Source organism: Haliaeetus leucocephalus, unplaced genomic scaffold (genome assembly GCF_000737465.1).
Source record: "Haliaeetus leucocephalus isolate CR32 unplaced genomic scaffold, Haliaeetus_leucocephalus-4.0 Scaffold545, whole genome shotgun sequence".
NCBI classification, from domain to species: domain Eukaryota; kingdom Metazoa; phylum Chordata; class Aves; order Accipitriformes; family Accipitridae; genus Haliaeetus; species Haliaeetus leucocephalus.
In genome coordinates, this window is record NW_010972981.1 from 3,996,809 (window position 1) to 4,024,627 (window position 27,819).

Genomic DNA, 27,819 nt, shown 5'->3' on the forward strand with positions numbered 1-27,819 from the left:
CCGGGAGGCAGCGTCGGCGCGGGGAGCCCGTTGCCGGGGAAACGCGGGGACCGGCACGCGCCCCGCGGCCACCGAGGGACAGCACGGGACCGGCCGCCACAGCGCGGGGGGACGACGACGACGACGACGACGGGACGGGACGGGACGTGGGCTGGCCAGCGGCCGGAGGAGGATCCGGGGTGAAACCGGTGCCCGGAGGGAGGAAGGAAGGAAGGGGTGCGCACAGGGGAGCCGGGGCGGGAGTCGCCCCTCGCCGGGCCTCGCCCTGTCTCTCCGCAACCGGGCCGGCCGGCCGGCCGGGGTTTGCCAGGGTGCGAGTTGACAACTTCTCCGTGAGTTTCTCCCGGCAAAAAAAGCGGCCTCGGTCCTGCCGGGTGCAGACCGTTGCGCGTGCACTTCATACGCAGCCGCGGCGCACTCAGAACCCTTCCTGTGGAATTGAAACAAAAACCCAACAGGGCCGCCTCGAGTCCTTACTCGGTATGTATTGGGAAAAGAAAAATCGAAAAGAACAGACTGAGAAGGAGAAGGAAAAGCAAGCTCGTTAGTTTTGAGGGGTTCTCACTCCTGTAATATTTGCTAAACATTTCCGTGGAAAACGCTCGCGGTGACGGACGTGAATACTAGCCACAGGACCAAACTGGTATCTTACACCAGTAACGCTGGCCTATCTACAACAGTTTGCAGCGCTGGCATTGTCACGTGCGGCGCACAACTGTTCAGGGCTAAGGATTTACTCTTTAAATCCCTTAATAATTTAGCATCTAAGAAGGAATTTACATTAGAAAAACAGCGCCTCTATTGCAGCAAAAATGAGCAGGGGAACAATTGCAACAAATTTAATCCTGTCTGGCAGAGTACTGTCCTCCACATAGTTGGAATCAATTACTACCAAGGGCTCCGTTTTCTTTCTTTCCTTGGATAAGATTAAAAAAAAATCATTGCATCATGTGAGAACTGGCAGCAACTTCTAAATCCCCCAGGTATACTTGCATTATGATGGGTGTTATCGGTACTGAAAACAGCAGAATGAAGTGGGAGTAAAGGGGCTAACAGATACAATATAGGTACCCTTTTTTCTACAGTGGATAAATAAATCCATACAGCATAATGTTCATGTGTCACTATTCTGTGCTTTTTTGCTCGGGGTTGGACTCCCTGAAGCTGCTTAGACTTTTTCCGTCAGAAAAGCTAAGGTTTAACACTCCATCCTACATACTGTATTCATTTCTGCAGGCCGCTTTTCCTTGGGTATCTTTGCCTTTGTTTGCTGCAGACTTTCTTCTTACATTCTTCTTCTTTCTCTCTTTTAATCTTTGTTCCAAACAAGGCTAAATATCTTTCTCCTCTAAGCCATGTTATCAATGGCTTTAAGGACAGTAGGTCCAGCTCTCCTTTGATGTGGGACTAAAATGGGCTAATTTATCAGCCACAGCAACATAACCTCTGCAATCTGTATGCCTTTACGCAAAAGGCTGATACAAGTTGTGTTTGGGTACATGCAACATTGCCACCTGAACTAGCATATTCATTTTCATTAATACCTTTCATTAATATTTGTCTGCTGAAAATGGTAACATGAAAAAGCTTTTAAAAAAAGACCCAACATTTACTACTTTTGTGACAGTCGCACCTACTCAGAGCCAAGAGCAGAAACCGGGAAAGCAGAGCTTGTGGTGGCGGTGCTGCGAAGAAGGCGGCTGTCATTGCCCCCCCAAACCTGGACCCCGCGGCTGGCAGTGACTAGACAAATAAGCACGTGGGCATCCACTGTCTGCGATCTGCCTCCTCAACTACGGGCAAAGTAAACAGTTTTTCCCAGAGGTGTAGGTCTACTGCACCTATGGCTAATCCTGACCCTTTTTCCAAGGCACAGCAGGGAAATACAGAAGAAAGGAAGGAATTAGTATTACTCCAGGTTTACAGATGGATGCCAAAGCACGGTAAGAATAATCATCTCCAGGGAAGGCAAGGACTTTGCAAGAAAGCTGTGACTAAACTCAGGTTTCTCAAGTGCTGTGAACCAGCCATGAGAGTCTCTTTCCCCCCCACCCCCCCTCCTTTTGATATACATACAGGTAATCTAATATGCAATTAAATATACCTTCCCTCATTAGGTCATCGCTCTTTAGCAAAACTTTATAAAACCTTACAAAAGATATTTCTTCTGTAGGAATGGAAAATAGCACAAACCTCTCTCTGATCCTCACATTCCTACCTGCTTAAAAATGGATTTGACTCTATTGACAGGTAGGGTTACAAACTGCATAACATAACTACTTCTCTCCCCAAGTACCTTGCCAAAACCAGTGAAGTGGCCTGTGGGTTTCTTCTTTGCCTTCCATTAAGAAAAAAGAAAGTTATCTTCATTTACCTATACAGTTTTATCAAAACATGACAGGAAGAATGTAGCTAACATACTTGCAAATACTGAAACACTTTTCTCTCTTGTCTAACTACCCAAGCCTTAATATATTGTGGAATTAAACTTGGAAAAGTTCTACAAGTAGGAAGGCAGGAAATAGGAATGGGAGGAAAGATATTAATGCATAAATTACCATGCCATATAGGTGTTTTATACACAACAGCACATAGCTGTGTTTTTCTTATGTGTAACTGCAGATAAAAGGTTTCAGCCTAAAGTGTTATAGATGCTGTCTCCTTTTCATCAAAGCATTTTGCAAGTTCTTAGTTTTTATCGTGAGGGTAAATATATTAAACTGAAGTCACTGGCTATATTTTGAGCTAGGGACATATATAAATGGTCACTTCCCATCCTGTGATGGAGCTCTAAACCACAATACACTGACTCTATTTACATTCCTGTGACCAAGATCCTTGATACCATTAATCTTACTGCTATTGCTTAATACTATATATCATGAAATGTTAATGTTAAAAAAAGACCAAATCAATTTAGACTGAAAATTGATGAGTGGGTCTACAGATGGAGTCCCAGCAATGGTTATATTTCCTTCTTACGCTTCCCTTTCTTATGCGTTCATATTCATCTGCATGCCATTAAGGCACTCTCAGGTTTTCATCATGGCATCCGTGAGGATGATTACTATCCTCTGATATTCCTTACCACCTAGTGAAATAGTTTATGGGAGCCTGGCCTGCATATGTCAAAATCAGTTGGATTTGTTTAAAAAGTTCAGATTAGCGATCTGAGCTAACATTGATGACTTTGCATAGAGCAAATGGGGATCCACACATGTACTGCTGCACTAACGGATTTTGGGGAAGGCAGTCATTGGCAGGGGGGTGGTTAGTGGGAGAGCTAACTGGCAGAGCTGGGTGCAAACAGGACGTGTATGTACAGCAAGAGAAAGCTGAAATGGAATAGCACCAGTGGGAATCCCATGTCATAAAATCTGAGAACAGAACCTCTACTAGAAGCTACAAGTTCTTGATTTTTGACTGAGAACAACCTAGATAATATTTTTAAGCATGCATATGATGAGGGTAAAAATCATGCTGTAAAGCTAGAGCAATCTAATTGTTGCTTTACAAGTGATGGTCCTGCAACTTATTACAAAGATAAATAATATTTCTCCTGTCTTTAATAAGAACAGCTTTGAATAAATATTCCAACATCCAATAAAATCATTACAATATTTATTCTATGTAGCTATTTAAAAGAAATTTGTATTTTTTAATCTTAAAAGGGTGTAAACCACTCTTTCTTTCTAAAGGAGAAAATGGGCCAGAAAATCTTGATGTATCGTAAATGCAAATACTTTATTATCTCAGCAGCTAACTGTTATTACACTTTAGTCTCCCTTTTTCTCTCTCTTAAATTTACTACTAGCATAAGAAATTAAGAGAATAAAATAAAACATTAATATATTTTTTTAATATAAAACCTAGTAAATCTTCTAGCTGATCCAATCACTGAGCAAAACCAGCAAAAAGATAGAAACTTTTCTCTTTTAGTTTTAATGTAACTCTCTTTCTTAGAAAATATTTAATGATCCAAAGAAAAGATACAAAATGCTATGATGCATTCAGCCATTATAAATGTTAAATCTTATAATGGCCCACACCTTGCAACTTTCCTCTAGGCATTGAGCCAACGTGGCTTGACTTTGGTAGGATCTTTCCCAGGTTAAGCAATGGTAAAGAAACAAAGAATACAGCAATCTGACATCACAGTGCCTTATTTCTACCTTTTCACAACTTCTATTTCAGTTTGCATCCTGGACTGGGTCCAATGTTTTTCACTTGTCACAACTGAAGGAGTTGCCACAGTTCAGACATGATGATGCTTAAGTCATGTCAGAAGAAGACTACTTCCCAGTCCCACCCAAAAGGCCATACTACTGATATGCATGATGACTCCCTAAACAGGCATTTCAGCCCCATGTCAGCAGGCAGCAGTAATTTTATGGGCTGCCATGGAGGTTGTACCTCACCCAAATTGACTCTGGTCGTGGAAGGGGGGGCAAGATGTAGTCATGAAGCAGAATTTCTAGCCCTTCACACCTGGCATATATTTAGATGGCAATGCATAAATCCTGTGCTTTTACAGAACTGATTACAATAGAAAATGTACTACAATATTCATAAGCAGGCTTTTCAAAGACTCTGACGTAAAACATCCTCACCAGCCAACTGAAACAGTCCCAGTTGAATATACCTGAAGATCTGGATAATATCGTAACATTGCTGTTCAGAAGTTTTGTGTTGCTATAAATGTCAGAAACAGCACAAAATCTGTCAATATGTCAGTTAGTTTAAATAGTCTTCTGAATAGTATGTGGATATTCTGGAGCCCTTAAAATGGAATTATACATACAGTGAAAATATGGCTCCCTGAATCTGGTAGTGTATGTTTCTGGAAAGTGATGCAGTTATCATATTAACTGTGACCATGAACTATATGTCACTAGAAGACAGAAATTTTCTCATCACATGGAAAACCACCATTCAGATAACTCCGTCTTTACTGGAGGTCCTTAAATATCATTAAAAAGAAAAAAATCTTCAAAAAAGTTCAGTGTCTGAAAAATGTCAGACAACTATATTTTAAAACTCTCTGTGGAAACTGAAGCTGAAAAATACTTGGCTGTTGTAATTCCACAGACTAAGCTCAACTGTTCCCATGATTTGTTTGTGCCACCTATTTATTAGCAAGGATTTCTCTCCTGAGAAACTTAATGACTTTTCAAGTGTTTGCACTTGAGGGAACATATTGATCATTTTCCAAGCTACAGAGAAAATCTGGTCACATAGTATTTCAACAGAGTTATTAGCTGTCATTTGTAAAACTCCCATGCATCTTCAGCAATGAAGAGCTAATGCAGCAAGCTTCACTTCAAATTTTGAGATAGTCAGAATGTGTCAAGGGATGGTGTTTTATGATACTTGCTTTAATTTGCTCTGACTGACACATGGCCTCAAATAGTTCATGTCAGTGCCTCGCACTGTGGGATGCCACAGGTGGTACCAGGTGTCCAGCAGCTTATCTCACAATGCCTCACCAGGCCTATTAGTACAATGTGACCCACACCTCCATGCAGTCAGTATTGGTCAAGACACTGTGTTAGTCTGCCAAAGTGTAAGTACGGGAGCTTATGTTTGGGACACAAGTAGTTTCACTGAAACTTTCCTAGCCATGTCAGTCCTGCAGCCCTTTAACCTGGATATCACCTCTTATTTATTTCTCCCACTATGCTCTCAAATCCAGGGTGTATCCAGTGCATTCAGTGCAACAGCTCTAAGATTCAATGTTTTTTCCCTGTCAGACAACTAAAATTTTATTTTAGACTTCCATGGTTTTGCTCCTCAATTATCACGACCTTCTCTTTTCTGTCCTTGTCAAGTGCAATCTTGCCCCTCTTTTTATCCACTCAGGATACTGCTGCAAAGATCATCATTCTAGCTTACCACTCCAACTGTCTCAGCCCTCCTTTTACATTTATTATGAATCCACTTCATCATATGCAAAATATTTGCCATCACCTTCAAGGCCAGTCATACTACTGCTACACTTAGTCACTGCTGACTTTTAGAGAATATTGAGCTGTTAACCCACTCAAGAATAATGCTAGCTTTACTTATTCATAAATTAGACTTTATTCATAAGAAATGTTACTGGCTCCAATACAGCCCCTTAATATTCTGAAATATTACTACATCTGTTCTCTCTGTGCTACAAAGTTTCTGTGATACACAGCATGTGGATGCTGACATTTTTTAACACATAGCTATGGACAGAGTGAGAATTTTATGGCACAATGTGGTAAAATTTTCATCCAGATAGCAAAGGGAGAAGATATATCACTAATAATTAGAAATAACATTAATAATTAGAAATACAGTCTGGGTTTTGCTACATTTTTTGCTGCATATCATTGGAAAACTGTCAAGCTTCCTGCGGACTTTAGCTGTGCACATTGTATTAAGTAACTTTATCATAAATATGATTAGGAAACTGATCTACAGCCTCAAAATAAGAGAGTGACAGAAGAGTTCCTCCAGTTCAGCTGATGCAGCATGTGGATGTTCGCCAGACTTTCCCTCCTAATCCCTTGTTGGTTCATTAGTAGCTCACTGCAGACAACAAGAAACTGTTATGCCAATCAACAGTAAAAAGTCACAGGCAAGCCTAGCTCATATGCCTATGGAAAGCAGCTTGAAAGACTGGAGCAAGACAGCATCTTTCATAGCTCTGCTTAAATCAACCACAAAATAAAACACAACCAAAAAGCTAGGGAAATCTGAAGCCAGTGTCTGCTGAACCTTACAGTCTGACTTAAGCACAAGCATGCTGTTAGGGTGTGTTTCTAGTCCAAAGGGTGAGCTTCTACTTTGCCCAGAAGTTTTTATTAAGACAAATGACAGAACAAGAGAGTGACAAGTTCAATGTTTTTTTTCAGACTGGTTATACAAAGCTAACCAACATATATGAAGGAAATAAAGCAAGCTGACAGATATACTCAGTTTCCAGCTCTGCCCAATTAACCTTCTTGGAGCACTATGAAGGAGCCCAACAAGTTTCTTCATAACAATTTGAGAATGTCTCTTAATTTCTTTCCTGCAGACCTCTACCATGTATGAACCCGAAACAAAGAAATCCATGTGCCTAAGCAAAGCTCTTTGTAGGTTCAAACATCAGAGTCTTAGTTTTGCTAGGAGTTTTGTTCTGGTAGGGTGATGCTGAGCTATCTTATTACAGAAAGTGTAATGCACTGAAGGGTGCATTAGGGTGCCTGAAGAATCAAGGGGGATGGTACCATTTTGCTCATGGTGAAAAAACACCTTACAAATAACTTATACCATATATTCAATAGTAATATTTATCTCATTGATAGTCAATGGTTGTTAATGGTTGTTTTAAACCAGCTGACAAGGACAGATGGCCCTTTTATATGAACAACTGTACAGAAACAAACACTTGGGTTAGCAGGCTCGGCAGACAGTCCTCACTAGTTCAGTTGCATGTGTGGCCTTTACAGCATAGGTTTGAAGAACATGAATGTAGTAACAGTCCAGAGAGACATAAAGCACTGACATTTGCTATTTAAATGAACAGAAGATTTCTGTGCGTTGAGCACCAAGACTTGGAGACTTTCAACATTGCTAAACTCAGCAGAGCTACTCTTATATTAACACATGGGAAATTCTTCTTGTTATCTAAATTCTCCCTCTCCTGTCTTTATTCAATATAAATGCCTGTATTACCACTTCTTTCCTCTATTATTACACTCTTTGGTGAATATTTTTCTTTATAAAGTCATTTGCATACCAAAATATGACTTCTTTTTAAACAGATTAGTAATTCTATTGGTTCTTTAGTCCTCACCACTCTATGCTTTTATTTAAATTCAGTTTTTCTGCACTGGAAAGATCAGATCTTGATTTATACCTTCTCCACTTGGGTCTGTAAGGTGAAAATGTTTCTGTGTGAGCTGGTAACCTTCCAAAATTGTGTGGAAATTTCAGGAGCAAAGACAAACATAAAGAACAAACAAGACACTGAAATTCGTTTACATATTAATCTTTAAATGTGTCAAAAGTGTTGCTCTTTCATTTTAATATCTTATAAGAATTTCTTCAAGAGGCCAGATAATATTTGCTTTGCTTTTATATTCACTGACAATATATGATGAAGAGAGCTCTGAATGTTCCAGGGAGTTCAGAAATGTAAACCAATATGAAATATGACATTTAATGTACCTCACCTGTTGAAACAAACAAAAAACAAGTGGGATGCCTGAAAAGCCTCACTACAGTTAGGTATTTGTTTATTTTGTGTTTCCTGTTGCTTTCTCTGAATACCTGGTCAGTTTTTTGATTGATGGTCAATCCCCACATTCTCTTCCACCACAAAAATGATACTAGGATCTGTGCAAATCCTTTATTGTGGATAAATTCCAGGAGGCAACCATCGCTCTGTTTTGTGCAATTTACATAAGAAAGTAGAGTTAAGGGGTAGATGACTGTCAGAATGTGTCTGTTCCTCAGGAATAAAAAAGAACAAAGAATGAAAACACTACACTAGACTTACAGTAATTAAAAGGGAGACAGCAGTAAAAGAGAGCAGGCACCCATAGATACGGTATGGTCACTTCAGGGCTCTGAATGGCCCAGGTGAAGGATAGACTGTCATGAGACAAAGAAAGATCAAGCTTTTCCATGAGACTTGTTGCTACCACTATTAGCACCTCTAGCATCACAGATATAATCGAGTAAGAGAGCCCATATTTTCTCCTCATCTGTTGAAAACATAAAAGGGCCTACTCAAGTAGCAAGGTTGAGCACTGTAAGGACAGGCATCAGAGGATAAACACAGTGCGTGATGGCCCAGTATAACTCTTTCACCCAGCTGTCTGTCAGTTTACATGACAGAGAAAGGATTAATTTCCACAGGCTGTCAGGTCATTAAAATATTCTGCAGAATAAAACAAACAAAAAAACTTGAATGCTTCCCTTCACATGGAAGGACGTAAAAATATATTTGAAGCAAGTAGATTGTGTCTGTGCTCTGTCTGGAAAAGCACTAATGCTGGAATTGTGCTCGATAGGTTAAAAAGAAAGTAATTTAAAGAGCTCCAGACCAATATTTTGAGATTGCCTGCGAAAACAGTAAAGTCTAAAACTGAACAGAGCTAAAGAAAGACCAGTATGGAAGAAGGAAAAGAGATTATGAAACACTTTCTTTTCCCCAAACTGGGAACCAGATAGGGTTCACATGTCATCCTAAGACTGCTACCTAGAAATTAATTTTAGAATGTAATTTAGATTCAGCCATGAATATAGCCTTATCAGAGGACAGCAGAACTGTGAAATTAAAAATATACATACCTATATAGACAACATGGGAGTGGCTGGAGGTAACAGTGATTCACACCTTACATTCTTTAGCATTATCAGTATGCTTCAAACGCAAAATTCCTCCTTTGTACCTTCAGCCATTCTTTGGGTTCTCTTCCCTCTGAGGAATATCCCTCTGACACATTTGCAGTGTTTTGCATCCAAAGATAAAACCTGAGCTCTGTATGCAAAGCAAACAGCAGGGTCTGGCAGAAGGAGCCCACGGGAGCAGAGGTCATTGCCAGTAGAGAGCTCTTCCACAGAATTGTAATGCAGCAGTACTGATGGCTGGAGCAGAGTCCACCACGTCTTTTGAGTCTTGCTGTATATGAGGAAGGCAGCCCACAGGAAGATGACAAGATGAGTTTGCTTCTGTTTCCCAATTTTCACCTTCTCCACAACGTAGGCTCCACTGCTTCTGCAGTGAAAGGATCCTGCAGAGCTGAGCTGTGGTACACATCCATCAAAACCCTACGCAGGATCACCACAGTATCCCATTGCACGTCTTCCACCTCCCAGCAATAGAAATAGGCTCAGGATTTTTTCCATGGTTATGCCTCTAGAAACCCTACAAACCTAAAGCCGTGACTTTCTGATGCCTGTTTTGCAATCAGCCTGCCATGGCCTGTGGGCTGTGGAGTTTTGTGTGGCTTTAGTTTTGAAGCAGTATTTTCATCTCATGCTTGCAGCACTTCTCAGTAGAATTTTTCTTCATCTTCTCTGGCTGTTTTGTATCTTCGCACTATTTCCTGCTGACACCGCCAATCACTAACAGCATGTGTCGTTCTGTGGCGTCCTCTTTTGGATGAATTTCTCATCGTTCTCCTTTGTCTCCAGCGCTAATCACTTGAAATGTGAACATCAAATTACAAGGAGGAAGTTTGCCTCTGCTTTTTCCAGGTTCTATTCTGAACTGTTATTGCAGTTGAGCCACAGATTACTGTATTTTGACAATTTAGTTGTGTGTCAAGTGACAGTGATCTCAGACCAGTTCTTTATTGATATGACACATTAACCATCTCTTCCTACCCAGTATCTCACTGTCAAAGGGAAACATCAATGTGATCTCTTCTACATTGCCAAGCAATGGGTGGATCAGAAATATGGTACAGTAAGACAAAGCATTCTCCTTGAATTCATCAAAATACAGAAACATACGTTCACTCCTCAGTGAATAACATATTAGAATAAACTGCATGTGATGTTCTACCCATTCAGTATTAGGATTCTATTCTGTCTATGCTCAACTATGGCTGTGTATACCATCTTCAATACATTATGAATGACACCCCAACAAACATCTTTGCTGTGGCTTTTCACCATGATATTTTTGATAGTTCTGTCATTTCTATATTGGGAGTTTCTCCCTATTTTCAAAAAAACACACCTGCAGATACAGTATGCTGATTTTGACAACAGGAAGAATGGAACTTCCATCACATGTTTTTTCAGAGATCCTTTTATGTTGTATCCTTGCTAGGTGGTCTTACAACCTGTTAGTTAAGTAACACTCCAGTAAGCACAGGATAAAATGCTACAAAAGAAAGCCCAGGATATAGCTTTTTTGGCTTATTAACAGATTTAACCAAAGTGCTAGCCTCTGTAAAAATAATGGAGTACCTTGTTCTGATAAATACAGGGAAAATACCAAAGAACTATTTGATGCAATATTCAGGAAGTACCCAGAATGCCTTTTAAAACTATGCTATAGTCCCTGTAACTGATAAGCTGTGAATCGTAGGAACAAAAGTCTATGGAATCCTGGAGTATGACGATACGCTCCTAAGCTAAATATTTATGTGCTAGCTCTGACAATATTAAGTCTGTGATGTCAGAATAATGCTGATCCTTCTTCTCAATGAGATGTTAGTTACTGTGCTTAGCAGTTGCTTAGTAATAATGGCTTTGAAAAGTCATCAATATTAGGCATTTCACAGCTTCTCATTAAAAAAAAATAAAATCAAGTGGGCAGTAAAAGAACCAAACATTTGGCATACTACAGCCTGATAATTAACTAGGTATGAGAGCTTTTGAGGTATTCCTATAATCAAAGTTCTGCGCACAGAGAAGGTTAGCAGACAGGTTTTTTTTCCTTTCACATGGGGACAATATTCAATGATCCAGAATAAATTCAGAGGCATTTTGAAAAACTGCACAATTTGCAGGGAGTCATTCCTCATTCTGATGACTTACATTGGCAAAACTTGTTCTGTGCATGAAGCTTTGACATCTGTCCTATTCCCAAATTACTACTTCATATTGTTGCAAAAGTAGTAGAAGTGTCAAGTTAAAAATTTAATATAATAATTATCTGAAACCAGAGCAATATTTTCATGATAACCATCAGAGATGCACCTAGCTCTGCTGAGAAATACATATAGACCTTACGCTTCAAGTTTCAAAAACAGGTTCACTGAAGTTGAATGAACCCTTAGAAAACATGGCCTATGCAAGACAACAATAACAAACCAAAAATGTTCCTTTGGGAAAGTAGACTTAAAATACAGCTTGCAAAAAATAGCGCTGAGAGAAGCATCAACTAAAAATATTTTTCAAAGAAGTCTGCAGACTCAGAATGACAAACTTGTAGAATTTTAAGGGCTCTCAGGAATTCACCTGGTCCAGACTCTTGCATCGTACTTTCCTGACAGACATTAAAAAAAAAACAAACAAACAAACAAACAAACAAACAAAAAAAAAGAATTAGAACATAACCCCCCTAAGAACTCTAGTGCTTCATCACTCTCTGGAAAAATTGATCCCTGACCCCAACTCTGTATTTCCCCCAGTCTCTTTTGCTGCTATTTGAGCCCATTTATTCTTGTCTTATTCATACATCTCTGTAAATCTGTCTCTCACAGACACAGATCTGGTCTAAAAAATTTAAACTGAAGCTACTGGAATTCTTTGAAGCGGTCAATTAGTTTTCATATGTCCTTTCATATACATCCTACTTATGATGCTCTGGTGCATTTTTTTAAATCAGAAAACTGATTATCTAAAATGTTCTGGCTATTTTTAAAACACTTCTTCAAAAAAGGGAAAAAAGAAGTTTTGGGAAATGCATTTCTCCTAACATACAAATGTAGAAATTTCAGAATCATCCAGAATAGATTCTAAATTATTCCACAGCTGTGGAAAACATAACTCATATTAAAACTGACTACTGACTACTTTGCTTTTACATTGTACTCTTTCCTCTATCTTTCCTTGTTTTGGCTAAAAGCTTCCCTAGGCACTGACTGTGTTGTATACATTCAGAAAATCATCCCAGGTGTATCATAATCTAAACGATAAATGTTAATAAAATGAAGCGAAGCATCTAAGCTTTCTATTTAAGTGGAACATAACTGAACTGAAAAGTCTGGTGGGGATACGCTTTCTGTTTTGTCTGGAAACCACTGAATACCACTGTTTCCATAAGCTCATTTGGCCTCTCAAATTCAGATCAACTGCAGCTAGCAAAATTATCTGAGGTATACAGTGTTTAATGGAGGTCAGCATGTATCCCTGACTCATATTAATATGTACTATGATCATGTTCACTGAAAAAAAATCACATGGAGACTGCAGTCTGTTTATCCATTGCACTGGAAAAGAAAGTCCTGCCAGAAATCCTGCAAATACAGAGAATGTGTGTGCACAGTGATTTTGCATTTTGAGCACTGCATTATTTGAAAGACAAATGAAATTAGGGGTAGTCATAGAGTTCCTGACTTGCTAAAGCAATTACATATATTGTTTACATTCTTTATTCAAGAAAAGCCAGTGTCTGTTCTATGAAATAAATTTAGCATTGATACGGTAGTTTTGGCTGAAGAGACCACTTAATCTGAAATATATGTTTAAGCCAGGACCCATTTCAGGGAATTTTGATCAGAAATACATATTTCTGACTTCATGAACTCTTTTGGAGGAATTCAGTATCCCAGCAGCGAAACTGCTTTTTACTGAGGGAGCTGCTGCCAAATATTCAATGTATAAATTATTGTATTCTTGAATGTGTTGATCTCTTGGCAGAGGTGAGCCCTAAATAACTATCTCATTGCATGTTAACAGTTTATGTGGCTGGATTTCAATTCCGTGTAATTTACTGAATACTAGAGAGCTTTATTACAAGGTTCAGGATAAATTAAATGAAAATCAAGTACAAATGAAGTATGGGTCATCCATGAGCAGAATTCAAAGAGATGCTGGAAAGCAGAACAGCATCTGTTACAGCATCCAAAAAGACAGATGGATTTCCAGTGCATTTGTTAGCAGAAAATAAAATGGTTTGGCTGAGGTTGGACCGTGTCTTGTTAGACAAGAAGAAAGACGCCCAAAGAAATTGAGCTAAGAATCACCTGGACACACTTTTGCCTCTCCTTTAGCATAGACCCAATCCCATTTTGAGTACAGAGAAAGAACAGCATGAGATTTCACAGAGATCAGGGGAATAATATGTGAGATAATGTCTCTCTTTCTTCTCCCAATTGAAGAAGCTCAGCTAAAAGCAAACAAAAAACCAACCAAACAAACCCCCTATGCAATGTGTAACACAACCTGTGAGCAACAAGACCTACGTAAGCCAGTGGTTCCAAAGGTACTGGACTTAATTTGCTATTGGTTTGCAATGCAAGGTCCTTTCCAAAAGTAGAAAATGGGTGGAAAATTTTACCAGTTTAAAATGATACGTCATCTATTTATCACTGGAGTACTAAATGGCATGCTGGCATGCTCTTATTTGGTATTTAACACAAGCATGCCAGCATGAGAAAGATGACCAGGGTCAGCTGAAAACTGCAGAGCAAGACTTCTCTCGTTGAAGTTGATGCTTACAGTTTTAACCTCATGATTTATGTTTGACTTTACTAACTGAAAATGAAAAGGAAAAGACAGACTGAAGTATTCTATACTTTTTCTCTCCAGCTGTATTCTGGCCTTGCAGCATGTTGGCTGTGCTTTTGGGGAGCATATGGTCACAAGCAACTTTTTCCTGTGGAGCAGTCTTGTATTGCTGGAGCCTGAAGGCAGGGCACTGATCAGTCTTGTTACAACTACTACATATTCCTATGCAACTAGTTATTAACTTATGCAGGGGACGGCTAAGACTTCAAGTTTTCTCTCCCAGGCAGGGCAAGAAGCAGTTATGTCACTACACACACCAAAGAGAACAGAGCTGCATGCAAGCTGGCACCACAAGGAGCCTGGCAGGACCATGTCCTGCAGGGAGGGGATCCGCTCCTCCCGTGGGCAGCACTGCTGACTACCCCAGCTGTGGCTCATGGGTGTACACGGGAGTCCCTCATGCAGAATTACCAGAGCTGCATTGCCTTGTGACCAGTATAATCATTCGCACTTGCATCAAATGCAGGTAAAATGCTGCTTGTCAGAATTCTCTGCTCATATGGACAGGTAGTCTCATCTTTAATTTGGAGACCTGGGCCCAGCTTGTGCAATGAGGGGAGGAATAAGGACCATTCCTTGCTGCTAGCATCTGCGTGGGGCAGCCCCAAGCCTAATGGAAAGCCTGCTTGCCATAACTCATTTTTCTGCAGAGACAGAGAAGCAAGGGACATAAGCCTTTAGTCACTCTGAAAACAGTCACCTTGTATTTTGGATAATGGTAGTCAAATAAAAAGTTTATCTTATTAAAATATGATTCAGTTCTTTAAAAAAACCAACCAACCCAACCCACCCATCCTAAACCCCCTCCAAAAAACTCCGAAAAAACAACTTTGATTGAAACCCAGTGCCTTATTTAGGCTGGGCTTTTTAAATGCGGCAGATAATACCAAATAAAGGATATTCACAAACAGAATTCAGCTCTGTATTTCTGCTTGAACACAGGCTGATGGAGTGCCTTAGAGTGCCGTTACATTTTTAAAAATAGAAGGTACATGAATAGGCATGCATCTCAGTTTTTAAAAGAAATGAGTCACAGCTCTTCAATTATGTTTCTTTTCTTTGCTCTTTTATTTTAAATTTAAGAAAAGACCTTATTTGTGCATCCTATTGCATCCTTATCAAAATCCTGTGAACATAGTTAATTCCAATTCATGTGATCAGGATAACAGCAATAATAACACTTTGAAAAGCAACAGACCTCATTGTTAATGTGGTTTATTGAAGCAGATAATGAGATCTGGTGTTTTACCTTGAGAGGAATATTGACAAGTAGCACTTTACTGGGTAAATTTTCTTGTCTACAACTTGGATTCTATGCAAAGAAAAATTCAATTTCTGCTATGAATTCAACTTCAGCAACATATTCTTAGTGTATTCTGGAAATTGCTTCATTTCTGCATATATCCACTCTTCACATATTGTAACCAAATAGTACATAAGACTTGACACATACCCCAAAATCCTGAAAGTATTTCTCAAAAGTGTTCTGCAGAAGTATCTGTTGCTCACCTTTAGAAAGGGAAGCAAACTAAAAGGTAATGAGCTGCTTTTTATAACACAGTTATAGAGTCGAAAGTATAACCTTTGTATCCTGTTGTCCATCCTGGTGTTCAGTTGGTCTGCTATAATAAAGCTTAAAGTATCTTTTACAACACTCTAATTTTGTTGTTGCAATTTCTGTAATTGCTTTAAGTGTATTAGTCTGCTGTGAAAGATTGAAAAAGAGAAGGTAGAGTACAGCTCTTGCTGTGAAAAAAATGTAATTTCAAAAAGGCAGAAGCAGACTTTTACTTTATAGAATAACAGCTGACTATGGAGTTAAGATTAAAGAGTCTCCAAAACTCTTCAAAATTTGTCATCTTAAACAGTTTCTTCATAAGGAGTCTCAACTATAATGGCTTAATCAACTGTTGAAACTCACAAACTGTTTAAAATCAAATGTGTGAAAAAACTCACTACATAGATTGACGATTGTGCATTTATTTCTACCTACTGTGTTCTCTAGCATAGGATCAATTAGGTGAAGAATTTAACATTTCACTTTTTTAAAAAAACAATTCTTCCCTGAATTCTTTTCAGTCTGAAAATGAGATCTTCACCCTCACTTGAATCCTTTCATATCAAATAAAAAGGACAGAAAAGAACAAAACATTCTTAAATTCCTAGTTCATGCTGAAGAACCATTCTCCCTTTTACATTAAAGGAAATATTCTGGCTGAAATGGCATAGGATAACATAAAGGCTTATGTCATAGGATGACATAAAGGCTTCTGGTAATCCTGCAGCTAAAAATAATCAAGAAGGCAAAAACTCAGCTTAGCACTGCCTTAGTTCCAGCCTCTTTCCAAAGTGATATGAAATCTTGATCCAAGCATTGTGAGGTACAACTGGAAGATATCCCAGAATGAAGGAGCAGAATTCACTGTCTGATTGTTATTAACCATCTCTCCTCATTTTTGACTGCATTAGTTGGGCTAGATAAAGCACTGGAGTTGACAAACTTTAGATTTTTATATTCCGGGAATGAAAAATGGACATTTTAGTAAGACAATTTCTGAATTCATGTTAACAGCAGAATCCAAAACTCTTAGTTCATAGCTCTCTGCTGATGTTGGATGTGGGAAAGGAAAGCCTGGAAGCACTTCGAAATAACAGGCTGATAAGCTTTTGAAGTCATGTACACAATCTATAGCTAGGATGAGTTTTGATTGGAATCACACATGCTACTGGAACACCTTCTGGCAAATGCATAATATAAATGCATATATCTAATATACTAATAAAACTAATAAAAAACTAATGGATTAGTTTAATAAAAAACTAATAAAACCCCCTGGATTTTGCCATCCCCTAATGCTGACCCATTACTAGACATACAGTGAGACCAGTGAGCTGGGACAAGTCCTACCTGCCCGGCCTGTACAATCACATGGGGCCTAGTGAGGACCAGCTGCCAAAAAACTGACCTGAGCATGGTCTGGTGACCATATATCCAGATGTCAGCTTGACTGGAGCTACATCTTTAAATGAGCTTTCCAACGCTCAGGAGGTTCCGACAAATTGCTGTATCCCTCTTTTTCCATCCTCGCTGAAACTTTCAGATTATCGATGGCACTCTGTCAAGTCTGGCAGCTCCAAACAAATCCCAGATTTGTGAAATTGTATTCAGGCAAGGACATACCCTTTAAGCCATGGAAGAAACAGATCTTGTGACAATGCATTCAACTCAGAGAAAGACAAGACCATTCTAGCTGGATCTGGTAGTCATATTTCAGTTAAAATTATGGCACTGCTTGCCCTGAGGGGCAGTTATAACCACTACAAATGTGAAACATTCAGACAGAATGCATATTTATTTTGTAGGTCCAAATCAAAATGGAGCAGATATTTCTGAGACTGAAGCTAGTGAAAAAGTAAATACGTTTGCTTTTCTCACCCTAAGCATTTACTTGAAAACCCCTGGTGACTATGTGTGAGAGAGCAAGAGGCTGAAATATGGCAGAAGAAAATACCAAGGCAGAGAGAGAGACTGTGATAGATTTATCTGTGTATTATCAGAGATGTCAAAGGGAATCTGACTGAAAGTTTCACCTCTCTTATTCGAGTTGCAGTCAACAGAAGTAAAGAGAAAAGGAATATTCCTTTGGGGCTTTAGTACTGAGAAAAGGAGGAAAATTATTTGTCCCAGAAATGAGACACTAAATACTGCCATTTACCTACCTGCTGATATGCAAAATTGTTTTTATCTTTAATCTGAAGCTAGTGGAGTAAAAGAACTGGAAAGAGGGCAGGCTCACTACAGTCCTTGTCAGACTTCTCTGTTACTCGGTTAAGAAAATAGAAAAGTTAAAAAGGAAAAAGGTTCCTGTCACTACATCTACTCTGGGTATCAACAGGTGGGAAAGTGCAGTATTTTAAGGGAGTCTTAAAAGCCATTATTTCCTCCACACACTCTCTGTGAAGATGAAAAGACAGAATACAATGTTTGTGTTTGGATGAAATTAAGGAGTGGTTCGTGGAAGGAGCTGTGGGATGCTTGCATTAAACAAGGAGGTACTTAAACAGTGTATGTGGCCAAGGGAGAAAAATATGTTGAAATGACAGAAAAGGAAAAAACGTTCGGATACTATGAGGACAGGTTGAACTGAAGGGTGGGTGAGAAATGGAATGCTTATAGACCACAAAGAAACCGGCTGAAGAGATTTGAGTAAGAGATTTCACTTTTCCTTATTTTCTCTGCCTTTGCTTTTGCCTTCCTTTTTTCTTCCTCACTGGGGATCTTTTTGTTAAATTCTCAGTATGTAAATATATCTACATTTACACAAATGAGCATTTATTTACATTTCAACTTTGTATGCCTACTGCTTTTTTGCCTCAAATACCTTGGCAGAGGTACCTCCATTTTCCTATGAGAATTTACGGAATACACATAGCTACCTAAATCATGTCTGACAGCTTCAGTTAATGTGGGCAGGTAGATTTTACACTATGAAATACACTTCATCCATAACAATTAAAGTGTATTGCACAAGTTACGTGAGCAAGTGAGACGAACGGAGTGTAAAGCGTTAAAGCTTCCATGGTAACCTCGGCAGTGAGGATGCAATTGGCTCGCCCTGTCACGTCTTGATTCCATGCCAACAAATCATGAACTGTCCATCATTTCGCATATCTATTTTTAGCGCATCCTCAGCTGCTTCCAATAAAATGATAAATGATACATGTTCACAGAGGGCTAATACTGGTCATAGAAAGGTCTGTTTCCATCTGAAATGCAAGCTGGAGCTTTGGAGCAAAACAATGTGACAAAGGTACTGACCTTCAGTAAAAGCAGATTAGAGGTTTCGGTCAAACTGCCCTTTTCTTTTCTTAGCAGCAACCTGTTCCTAACTAAAGGCAAACAAAATCTATGCCAAAAATGACCAAATATGCTGGGAGCTATTAAGGGAGTTGTTCCAAAGGGCTAGTATATCTGCAGAGCCACTCTCAAGTGAAAGACATTTAGGTATTGCCTCATCTATACTGGAGTAGCTCCTCTTTTGTGCTTTAAACAGGAAGATATGCTAAACACGTTTAAATAATGATATAAGACAACTACAAACATGGAATCTTTAATAATGCATTTCTCTGGGAGACAGCTCTATTCATACAGGATGACCAATGAATGCCCAAAACAATGAACAGAAATTGCTTATGTTGTACAAGCAATTCATAGCAGTGTCTGCACTACAACAAAAAAAGGCAAAATATACGTAGACGAATGGGGGAGACACACTTTGTGGAAGGAGAAACCCGAAAATAAGTCCTTGGGTGGTCAGATCTACACCAGCAGAAGTCATATCATACCATGGCACAGAAACTCAACACAAAACTTTCCACCTAAAGTGCCCTCTGTGCTTACAGATGATAATGCCTTAAAGAAGTCAGGCAATACCTCAGTGTCAGCACTCTTCGTAATTCTGCTTCTCTCTTTTTGTTTGACCTTTATCACTTTCGCCTTACTCTGAATGCCCTGCACTTAGTTTGCTTTGCTCCAGCATCACTTGCTAGACTTATAAAATATCTCCTAGACTTCCAAGCCAACTTTTATATACAAACTCAGCTTTCTGTATTATTTCGTAATATATCCTGAAGACACACAGCTCCTTAATTCCTAAGCACAGAGTATAACTCAATATTTTACAGGTTACAGATACTGATCAGCAAATACCTTTGAACTACTGTTTATTCCCATTAACTTTATATTATTTAAAATATGTACTGAAAGGTCGTTGGAGAAGAGACTGTAGGTTCTTAAAACTGTAATCAGTCCCCAAACCACTGAAATTTCAGTCTTAAAGGTTTTTTCAAAATAAAGTTAATTTGCTTTTAGTGTTCAAACATTTTTGTAAACAATGCAATTCTTATTACACCCAGGATAGCAAACTGCAGTTTTCAGACAGTTTTCCTGACAGATAGAATATATTCTGAAAAATCAGAACAGTAACATTATTTCAATTCCTCTATTTCATTTGCTAATCTGCCTGTTTATGTGACAGCAGAGAGCTTTTTCATACAAACAGGTAAATTGTTATTTTAATGCATTATATTTGCTTCAGAAGCAGAAAATCTCATTTTTAATATTCCCTTTTCTATATATTCCTTGTCTGAAAGCAACAAAAATATTTATAATTAAGGTATTATGTACTTTTTAAATTACCGATTTTTTTTTACAAAAGGATAGATGAAACTCTACAGTATTGATTTTGTCTGAAGTGCCAAAGAAAACTTTAGAAGTGTTGCTTCATCAATGTCACTCTCCTGTTCTTCTACAAAAGAAGAAGTCTTCCTCAGCTAGGAACAGGGCTCATTTTAGCATTTAAGAAAAGATTTCTTTTTGTTTCCATGCTACTGGGAAGCACTGGAATTAGACATGCTAGAGACTTTTCATTAGAATGGTTCACTTGCAGCTATCTTAATCAAGAGATGTTGCATGTACTTAGTAATGAAAATAATTCATAAACTTCTCATTAACTGTTTAAAAACAAATTAAAAAAAAAACAATTCCACAAAAAAAAAATCAGAGAATACCTCTGAAAAAACAGCCAAATGATTTTATAAAATCAGCTTTGTTACAAATGCTGTATTGAACTGTGTTCAAATGCAATATTCTGTTAGTTCATAAATGAGGAGAATTATGTCAAATTACTTTTCTCTCAGTCATTCCACATACTGTTTTGGCACCAGTAAGAATTAATTTTCAAAGCTCATTAAAAAGTTTGTATTTTATCAGTCTTGCAAAGCCACTCAGGCCTTTAGTATTAAGCTGACGTAACGGCATAGCAAAATAAGCGTCCCGCTCATTAGTAAGATCAACAAGGACAGAGGCGCTTTCACTGTACTTATAAACACAAGGTTTATACGTCACAGAGTCACCTCCATTGGGGAAACCGCAGAACCCAGGTAGGCATAAAAGGGCCATCTCCCGGGAAATGCCATGGCATGAGGCAGAAAAAAATGCATCCCTGTAACTCCTCGTTAAGAGTATGTTGAATTACACTGAGTGGATGCTTTGATTGCATGACATCTTCCTTCACAAAATTTTACTTAGCTGTTCTCACCATCACTGCCAAAGCTATAAATGAACACAAGTGAAATAAAGGAGGAAGGAGGAAAACAGAGAGTTGTTCTGCTGTTCACAGTTGTCGTGGTTTAAGCCCAGCCAGCAACTAAGCACCACGCAGCCACTCGCTCACTCCCCCCCACCCAGTGGGATGGGGAGGAGAATTGAAAAAAAGAAGTAAAACTCGTGGGTTGAGATAAGAACAGTTTAATAACTAAAGTAAAATAAAATATAATAATAACAATAATAATAATAGAATATAATAATAATAGTAATTAAAAGGAATATAACCAAAAAAAGAGAGAGAGAAAAGTAAAACCCAAGAAAAGACAAGTGATGCACACTGTATTTGCTTACCACCCACTGACCGATGCCCGAGCAGCGATCCGCCCCTCCTGGCCAACTCCCCCCAGTTTATATACTGAGCACGATGTTGTATGGTATGGAATATCCCTTTGGCTAGCTCGGGTCAGCTGTCCTGGCCATGCTCCCTCCCAGCCTCTTGTACACCTGCTTGCTGGCAGAGCAGGGGAAACTGAAAAAATCTTTGACCTAGGATAAGTGCTACTTAGCAACAACGAAACCATCAGTGTGTTATCAACATTATTCTCACACTAAATCCAAAACACACTGTACCAGCTACTAAGAAGAAAATTAACTCTATCCCAGCCAAAACCAGGACAACAGGTCAGGGAATAGTCGTCCGGCTCTGCTCAGCTCTGTCTGCTCGCTCCTGCCCTCTACTCCTGTACCTCCTTCTCCAGGAGGAGGGGAAGGGCCTTCTGACCACTTTCCAGTCCCTCATGGATCACCAGTGAACCACTGAAGGGAAATTAACAGTCAGTCCTTAGAAAATAGATATTCTATAGATTTAGAAATTTTTTTTTCTACTGTTTTCTCTGATATTCCTTTCTCATTCACTGCAAATAAAAGCATTTGTGATTTAAAAAAAAAATTAAAACCACTTAGTTGCATGCTGGCCATTCTGTCAGCACTGCTTATTTTGTGTGCCACTCCATAGTATTCTGTGAAAATACTAATGTAGCATTGATGGAAGCATTCATTCATGTATTATTGATACAGCACATATGTATAATTTAAATTCACAGGCAGTAATTCTTTGCTCCTCAAAATAGCTAGATTTATTAACAGAATAAGTTTCTGTTCCATGTGAACAAGAGTGGTAAAATGAGGCTTTTAGAAAAATATTCTCTTGAAAAAAAAATGGATAAACATGACCCTATGGATGCTATCGTTAATAATTTGGAATATTTGCATAAATGTGAGCAAAGATGGATGACTTTAAACAACGGTCACTAATTAAGAGACCGAAAGAAACAAAGGACTAACAAAACCTTATAAACCAAGACAGGCATATTAGCATACTGTATCTCATATCACTGTGGTAATGTCAGAAAGACAAATAATCCCGATTACACCTGAAGCAATACTATAACTAACGCAATCGGTCACAGCAAGGGACTTTTGCTTGCTGTTCATTTCTTACATAAACTCTGATTTTTAAATTAGGTATGTTGCTGAAATGTGTATATGTATGAAAATGAATAAAATTTGTTGCAATAACGTGGAAGTTGAAGGATCTCCCTACAACTGAATTATTAGTTGCCATTTCCTAAAAGTAGTTAATCATTATGCAGACTTCAATCTAAGTCATATTGTTGGAAGAGACCATCTAGAAAGTACTATTTTTCAGATTTCTTGCCAGAAAAGCTGTTTGCTTGTTACACAACAACAAAATCTTTTATGACTGAACATTTGTGAGATTTTTTTGAATTAGCCAAAGGCTGAAAAACTACTCACAAAGAAGTAATAAAAAGTCATTTAACTTCAGTTAGCACTGCTCGCTGCTAATCAATGTGTTACTATTTTGCATTACATACTTTGGGACATGTGCTTTGTTAAGTCCTGAAAACTAGCGGAGAGGCACAGGTGATACTTAAATAATTTTTCTTTGGATGAGCCTCTGAAAAGCAGTAGTCCCACTTTTCAAGGACTTCTTAAAACTAAGGCTCTGCATTCTTGTATATGATGTGAGCCAGCTGACAAGGTAACTGGGAACTGAGAAATTATTACCATATTTTCTACAGGGGATGAGACCTTTGAGGGGATGGATGTATTCTGACTCCTAACTTAACCCTGAACTTAGTGAACAGCACTGTCACCACATTTCCCATGCACAAATGGAAGGGCAGTCCATCAATGAATAATGTCAGCTATTGTTATTAATAACAATCTACAATAATCTAGTCCCTTCTGAGCATGGTTCTTGGAGTACTTAAAGGATTTATTCATTTTGCTTTCCAGTAAAATATAAGCTTGAATGTTGTATCTCCTATACATAAATGGGCGTAAAGCAGGGGGGGGAATGAGATCAGCATTCAAAAAAGTCTTTTCTTTCTGGATCTCTCAGTTTTTCAGCGGCCATTCAGGATACCTTTGTAAGTACCTTGGCGTTTTCTCTGTACATTCATACCCTTGTCCCGGGAATTTGGCTAGGCACTGGAAATGGCTGCAGCTTTGGTTCTGGTCTGCATGCAGTAAAACCAAACAAAAGTGCATACATTAATTGCTGCTGTTTCCTACTCAAGATAGAAGGTGGGGGCATCTATTATTTCTCAGGGTTTTTAGACTGTGCTTTGCCCAGACTCCTTGACCCATCTACTGACAGCACTCCTCTTTTTCCTTGTTGGGCAGAGAACACGATGATAGTTTTTCTGCAGCAAAGTGGTGTTAATCACAAATTGTTCCTTCCCTCATAGTTACATGGAAGTGAAAAAGACAAGTAAGGCTCTTAAGGTAAATTCTACTTAGAAATCTGGGGAAAATGTGTGCCAGCAATGTGACAATAAGACAGGAAGCCTTCAGGGACACTGTTTATTGTTATCTTGGACAATCTCAATATCGAAATTTAGGGCTACTCTGATTTCTTCCTACCTCTTCAAAACATTCTCTATCAAACAAATGTGACCTGTGCTGCATATTTAGGTAGGTAGGTTAATACTAGTGATAGCAGAAACCTAGTTATTTAATTTTCTAATCTGTGGTTAGAAAGATTTTTTTTTTTTAATGAAAATTTTTAGAGTAGGTTAAACATGGAAGCATGCCAATAATCAAATATGGAATAAGAAATTATTGATTTTCCTATGTGATAACAACTTAATTTCATACTGTGTCGCTATGGAGAAAACATATTAGTTTGATTCCAAGTTGAACCGTCAGTGACAGATTCAAGTTTCAAAATCAGTTGTTCCATTTTATGAGCCCGCTAGCTCCAAATTCAACGAGAAGCCATTGGAAGACAACACAGCATAATTTGTGTTTTGTGGAGGCCAGAGAAAAAGTGCTGTGTTTTGTGGGTGCTCAGTGAGAAATGCTCCCAGAATGACATCGCAGGCTTCTAATCTTGATGTCAGTGGAGATTTGCACTGCAGGTTCTGCCTGGAAAGTACAGAAATAAAAAACACTACCATTTCAGTTCTTAGTTTACCTGTCCGTAGCCATGAAAAGAAAAAAAAAGAAAAAAAAAGAAAGGAAAAAAAGAGAGCAGAATAGTTAATACAGAAAGAGCATAAGAAACGACCACCTGAAAGGCCCAGAAATGTTCTCTTGCTTCTGAAAGACAGGCATTACACAGCTGTTAAACTGTTCAGCAAAAAACTGGAGAGTGGAGTTGAAGTCAATACATCACTACTGTTTCCTTGCACTGACTCTGGCTAGGAAAAATGAACTGTAAATGACAGCTCCATCATATATTTGACAACAGTCACTAGCAGTGGCATCTGGCACATTTGCAGTGGTTCTGAGCAATACCAGCTCTCACTGAGTACGCTTATAGAAAGCAAGAACCAAACTGACTTTAAATCAAAGGAATTTTTGGCTAGCTGATAGACTCACAAAACAGAATTATCTCTGGGTGAGCTGCAATATCAGAATTCATACAGAGCATGATCACAACCAAGAAGAAATCACCTCCCTCTCAAGTATTTCTGTTCACTCCCTGCACTTCAGCGCGAGAGCATGCAATTACCCATGCTGCTAGTGCTCCCGGGGCTCTCCACAGGCTTGTTAGCACCAGCATTTGGAAAAGCAGGGACCTGAGCGAAAAGCTGATCCTTTCCTCTCTCTTAGATCAAAGATTTGAAGGAAATTAGGAATTGAGTGCCCTGCTTCCTCTCCACTTTCTCCGTAGATGTAGTTACCACTATCTCTGACCGAAAAAATGATGTAGGGCTGCATCTCCTGCTGCCTTCTATTACTGTCTGAATTGAAAGAAGGAGAGAGCCCTTCAGCTCAGCATCCTGTTTCTTCACATCTATGTGGCTTGTGCTGTGCTGGGTAAAGAAAGGCTGATACTCTGTTCTCTTCCATTACTTTTTTAACAATTCACATAGAAACAAACGTAGTAGAGGAAAAGTGTCCCGCTTCTAATATGGTCTTCCTTCTCAAAAATGTAATTATAAAACTTGCTTCTTCACATATGGCGAGTGAAGTTCAAAGCTGGCAAAGCCTTAGCTTTCCTCCCCAACACTGAAATCAGTTTAAACAAGAAAAAAGTCTGTGCCTGCTGTTTTGGGAGTAGGAAGGAAAACTCTTTTGAGAAAAGTCATGATAATTAATCCATCCCTGCTTCAAATCCATTTTCTTCTTCAGCCCTCAATCATTTCTGCCTCTGTTTCATCTTTGCTCTTTCTTCAGTTGTTGGCACTCTTTGCTTTCATCACTCCCAGGCCACATCAAAAGTCTAGGAAACTCTGGGAAGCTAAACGTTTATTGGTTCAATAAACATTAATTGACAAACTCTAGTGTGGGCAATTGTGTTACGAGAAGATGGATACGCGCTTTTTTTCTCCTTCAATACCGATCTGGTGCTTTGGTTTGGACTCCTCTTAGTTAGAGAGAGATAATTTTATTTTCACTATGTTAAACTGAGCAACTCTGTACAGAACAAAGATCAAAAAGGCTATCAATAACCAAAGAGTTATAACACTACTTTCAACCTCTTCTCTCTGACATTTGTATTTCAGCTAACTTTGTCCATAAAACATAGATAGCAGTTCTTTTTCTTTCAGGATCTCTCAGAATTTCAGCCATGATGTTCTTTTCTCTGAAGTGCTCTTCTCAGTCAAGAAACATTTCACTTTCCTTCTACAATGGCGGGGACTGTTTTAAACCAGGAAATTCAGACTGAGAACATTGTAAGCAACCTTGTAACTATCCATTAGGGACCAAAGAAAAACCGGAATGGCAGAAATAATGACACAGTAGTCTTCCCAATTTACATGTAATAGTAGAAGTGAACTTCTTACACAGTTTGCTGCATTTCATAGATTTAAAGAGCAGTCCCTTAAATCCTATTCTGCAAGAGATACTTTCCACTAGAGGGTAGAAAATGTTCAAGTAACACCCGAGATAGTTAAGACACTACTGTACTCTTGCAGACCTGATAACTCATTTTTGTTTTCTGACTTGTTCAATTTAATTGTCAGAAGCTGCTCTAGATTTTATTAGCTTTTTGTGGATGAATTATTCCTGATTATGTCTGTCGTGGTTTAATCCCAGCCAGCAACTAAGCAACATGCAGCCGCTCACTCACTTCCCCAACCACCACCCAGTGGGATGGGGGAGAGAATCAGGAAAAGAAGTAAAACTTGTGGGTTGAGAGAACAGTTTAATAGAACAGAAAAGAAGAAACCAATAATGATAATGATAACACTAATAAAATGACAATAATAATAATAAAAATAGAAGGATTGGAATATACAAGTGATGGACAGTGCAATTGCTCACCACCCGCTGATCGACACCCAGTTAGTTCCTGAGTGGCGAACCCCCACCCCCACTCCCCCCCAATTCCTATACTAGATGTGACATCACATGGTATGGAATACCCCGTTGGCCAGTTTGGGTCAGCTGCCCTGGCTCTGTCCTGTGCCAACTTCTTGTGCCCCTCCAGCTTTCTCGCTGGCTGGGCATGAGAAGCTGAAAAATCCTTGACTCTAGTCTAAACATTACTTAGCAACAACTGAAAACATCAGCGTTACCAACATTCTTCTCTTACTGAACTCAAAACACAGCACTGTACCAGCTACTAGGAAGACAACTAACTCTGTCCCAGCTGAAACCAGGACAATCTCATAAGTACTTAGAATTTAAGTTTCAACTGAAGCCTACAAGATTTATTAATGAATTAGCAATACAGGTGAGATGCATTCAGAAATTTTTTGCTTGCAAGTTGAATCTTAAGGTTGACAGCCATGCAAGAATAAACCTCCTCAGAGCATTTCCCAACCTCTATCTATAGCATATGCAAGATTAAGCATATATACAGAAATAATACAAAAGTCAGCATTTTAAATGAATTACTAAAATCAAAATATACAGAGTAAAATGATAGTAAGCATGAGTACTACAGTAAGAAAAGTGTATGAATTGCATGATACTTCCTTTGGGACAAACCTCTTTTTAAATTTTATTTGCATAGGATT

General features: G+C 38.8%; 1 protein-coding gene across 3 annotated transcripts in view; it reads right to left on the reverse strand.

Annotated features, from left to right (window-relative positions):
- Window positions 1–27,819, reverse strand: part of KCNIP4 (Kv channel interacting protein 4) — a 459,791-nt gene that overhangs the window by 230,879 nt on the left and 201,093 nt on the right. The window lies entirely within an intron of this gene.